Source organism: Hipposideros armiger, unplaced genomic scaffold (assembly GCF_001890085.2).
Source record: "Hipposideros armiger isolate ML-2016 unplaced genomic scaffold, ASM189008v1 scaffold_795, whole genome shotgun sequence".
Classification (NCBI taxonomy): Eukaryota; Metazoa; Chordata; class Mammalia; order Chiroptera; family Hipposideridae; genus Hipposideros; species Hipposideros armiger.
The window spans coordinates 87,119-91,621 of NW_017732145.1; positions in this window are offsets into that span (position 1 = coordinate 87,119).

Consider the following 4,503-nt stretch of genomic DNA (forward strand, 5'->3'; position numbering starts at 1 on the left):
ATCTAATTATCTTAGTTTCCAAGTCTTTCTAATCTCCCCCTTCTAGCCCGAGTTGTGTGAGATTTCTCTCACTAAATATAAATCCCTGGTCCTTGCCAGGAAAAACATTTGTCAACAAAGATAACTATTTTTTTTACAATATTTACCGTTTATGGAATATCATGTGCTCTGAATTTTGGAGTTTTGTTTTGTAAAACTATAAATATCCTGTTTGGAGGCCTAGAGAAGAATCTATAGGTAGGACTGGACTTCTGAATAGATGAAATATGGGGCTTTATTTTCTTCATACTAAGAATGCTCTTGTGTCCAAATTGTTTCTTCAAACCTCAGAACTTCATATTGAAAAATTTGCTTTTATATATTAATTTGAAAAAATAAAATTTACTCTTAAAAAGTACTTTACTTACATGTTATAAAGTAAGAAAGACTCTGAAAGGGGTAAAAACATGAGCTTTATTAACTATCGCTTTGACAGGAATTAGTTTCTCAATTTACTTTTTGGTAGTTACTGAAAATTGTCAGGAAGACTATGTAGTGAAGGGATAGAGAGTTCTTCTGGAATGACTGAAGGGAAGAGGGAAGCCCTGCATGGGGGGTAAAGATAAACTCCGCATTTTACAATTTTATCTGAAATGAACCCTCAATATAGCATAAAATACCTGAAGTTAATGTGGTTGTCTGTAGCCATGTGGCTGAATGAATCCAAAGGGATCATTAAAGAGGCTGCAGACAAGTACTATACAAAATAAAATAATGACTTATCTACCTAGTTATCTGCACCTACTTGTCTCTTGAGAAAGAATGAGCAAGTTTGTTCCAAAAGTAAACATAGATTTTAAAGATGTTCTCTGTCTGTGAAGCATTACATTCTACTTTCTGTTTCAGCTATAGCTGGTTACTTTAATAAACGTTTTCAATTCCTTAAAGAATACACAGATTAAGGGAGCTTTTGTCAAAGAAATGACCATATCTTGAGGTGCTTTGTCTTATTTGGTTAAGGGTCTTCAAAGAAGAATTGAGACACCTGAATAAGGAAGGAATATTTGTCTTAACCTAACTCCTTATTCCTGAAAGGTGTCAGGGAAGGAAAGGAGGAGGAGAAAAACAATAGCAGAATCCACCTGCTGCAAATGGCAATCCTATTTTAGTAGCAGCCCCAGACTTCCTGGCAGGGCTATTCAGGAAAGCATCTGCTTACTTGAATCTATTCACTCGCATCCAGGGAACACAGATTTTTTATGACACATGTGGCTGCTAAAAGCCACAGAGTTGAAATGTCTGCTTTACTTTTTGCAAAAGTCTGGTTTTATGGCTAAAATTTATATCTGTTGCTGACAGTTTCAGTTATCTAAAGAGACCACAAGAGTAAGACAAGAGAAGGAACAAAAAGGAGAAGGAATTGTATTATACAAACTAAATATTTCATTAGATAGAAAGGCTTCATTTTCTTCATGAAGAATGTCACTCAAAACCTCATTAATTTGGGGCCGGCCGAGTGGCACGTTGGTTAAGAGCTGGCTTGGACGCCAGAGGGCCCCAGTTCAGATCCCACCTATGAGGGCCAGTGACTCTCCCCTCTACAGCTAAGATGCTGAACAACAGCTCAACCTGGAGCTGGGCTGCTGTGAGTCGCTGGAGACTGCGTAGGCTGCAGCCCCTGCTGCAGTGGGTTGCCATGGGCTACTGTATGTAGCCAGCAGCCGCCGTGAGCGGCTGTCCAGAAGCTGGCAATTGATCTGCCTCACCCAGGAAGAGCNGAGGAACTGTATTAAGGGGTCGCGGCATTAGGAAGGCTGAGAACCGCTGCTCTATGGAATAGTTAAAATGATAGTAGAGAGGTTTCCTGTAAGCCCTGCACCCAGGTTCCCTTGTTTTTCATATAATATATAATACGTTACTGTGGTATACTTGTTACAAAGAGTAAGGAATATTAATATATTGTTATTCAGTAAAGTAAATACTTCATTCTAATTTCCTAACTTTTTTTTTTTAACCTAGTATCCTTTTCTGTTCCAGAATCCTTCTCAGTTTACCACATTACATTTACTCATCATTCTGGTAGTCTCCTCTAGATTGTGACAGCTTCTCAGACTTTCCTTGTTTTTGATGACTTTGACCATTTTGAAGCATACTGGTTAGGTATGTCATAGAATATCTTTCAATTTGGGTTTGTTTGGTGTTTTATTCATGATGAGACAGGCGCTATGCATTCTTAGGTATAAAATCAGGTAACTAAAGTGTCATTCTCATCACATCACATTAAGTAAACATGTTATCAATAGAACATCACTGATGCTGTTAAGCTTGAGCACATGGCTGAGGTAGTGTTTGTCAGCTTGCTCCTCTCTAACGTTACTATTTTCTTCATGTGGTAACTTTGAAAGAAACTGTTATACTTTTTTTCCAACGTGATTTTAACATATAACATCACCACTCTGAAAGTTACAATTCCTCCAGCTACTTTACAACATTCAGTACAGTCAAACTCTAAAATTTTAGTCATTCTAGTGGGTATGTAGTAGTTACTCATTTTGGACTTCATTTGCATTTTATTTGTATCTCCTTAATGACAAATGATGATATACCTCTCCCCATGTGCCTATTTGTCATCTGTATATCTTCTTTGGCAAGTTATTTCTTTATTTTTTTCAAAACTTTTGTTCATTTTTAAATTAGGTTGTTTGTCATTTTATTATTGAGTTATAAGCTTTCATTGTATTCTGGATATAAGTCCTTTATCAGATATACATTTGGAAAATATTTTCTCCAATTTTGTGTCTTGACTTTTATTTTTCTTAAACCTGTCATTTGGAGAGTGGAAATTCTTAATTTTGGTCAAGGCCAACTTATAATTTTTTGTGTGTTTTATATATGTATTATTGTATTATATAAATCTTTGACTAAGATGATTAAGACTTTTTTAAAGTTTTCTTTCAGAAGTTTAAAGGTTTAGCACTTATATCAAGTCTCTGATAGATAATAGATGTTGGCTATTACATAATATGTAAGTTAAGAGTTGAGTTTTTCAGGTTTTTTCTTTATATTAGACATACATTTTTCCTCCTCTTCCTTATGATATTGTCTTTGCTGAACATCATTTATTAAAATTTGTCTTTGTCACCTTTATTGAAAATCATTGTACCTGCTGTGTGTATAGATCTATTTCTGGACTCAGGATTTTGTTGAGTTCTATATGTCTATTTTCATACAAGCATTATACTTGGAGTATTTACTTTTATATTAAGTCTTAAAATTAGTTATTGTAAATTCTCCAACTTAGTTTTACCTAAAATTAAATACTGCATCACTTAAAAGTATAAAATTTGCAATAAAAATTCACAGACATTCATGCATGGATCTTGAGATTATTATGCTAAATGGAATAAGTCAGACAGAAAAAGTTGAGAACCATATGATTTTACTGATATGTGGTATATAAAGCTGAAAACAACAAAGAAACATGACAAACAAATGAAGGAAGCTCATAGACACAGACAATAGGTTAGCGGTTACCAGAGGGTAGGGGGAAGGTAAATGGTAGATGAGGGTACAAGGGATCAAATATATGGTGATGGAAGGAGAGCTGACTCTGGGTGGTGAACACAACGTGATATACAGATGATGTGTTGCAGAATTGTACACCTGAAACCTATGTAACTTTACTAACAAATCATCACCTTAATAAACTTTAATTTTTTTAAAAAAAGGAAAACAAAAGGGATAATGGATAATATGAAGTATATTATTTTCATTATTCTTGCTGTGCTAGTGTAGCTTTTAAGAAGCAATTGACAAACACTGTAGAATAGCATTGTGCTTGAATTTTTTTTCTCCGTTTATGTTTACTTCCATAAAATGGATTCCAGTTGCAAGGGGATGAAGAATTTTAAGATTCTTGATAGTTTCTAATAAATTACTTTCCATGAAAATAAAATTACAGACATTTAGGAAAGAAGGAAAAGATGACACACAATAAAGAGAATAATGGACCTAGAAATAACACATGTAATACAATTAGTACACATGGATGTTAAATATTTCTTCATATCCTTATATCAAGAAAGTAGAGGAAACATTAAGTATAACAAATATGTATGAAAAATATAAGAAACACTCAAGTCAAACTTGTAGAGATGACCAACACATTGTATTAGATAAAAAAAAAATGAACTGGATGAAATTAACAGCAGCTCAGATACTACAGAAAAGAAGATGACTGAACATGAAAACAGCAAGAGACTACTAAAAAACCCAAAAACATAAAAAAGGCAGAAACAAATGAACAGTGAATCGTGAGACAACAAGCTCTGCAGCCTGGGTAATCTGTCCAGGCAGTAGGCTAGGGCAACCATATACAATAGCTTGTTTATTTCCCTTCTCTCTGGGATCATTTTTTTCTGTGCTACTTGTCCAATATCTGAAAGCTGATGTTTTATACATTTTGTCCAGTTTGTTACTGTTCAAGACTAAAATGTAAAGCTGGTCCCCCACTATGACAGCATA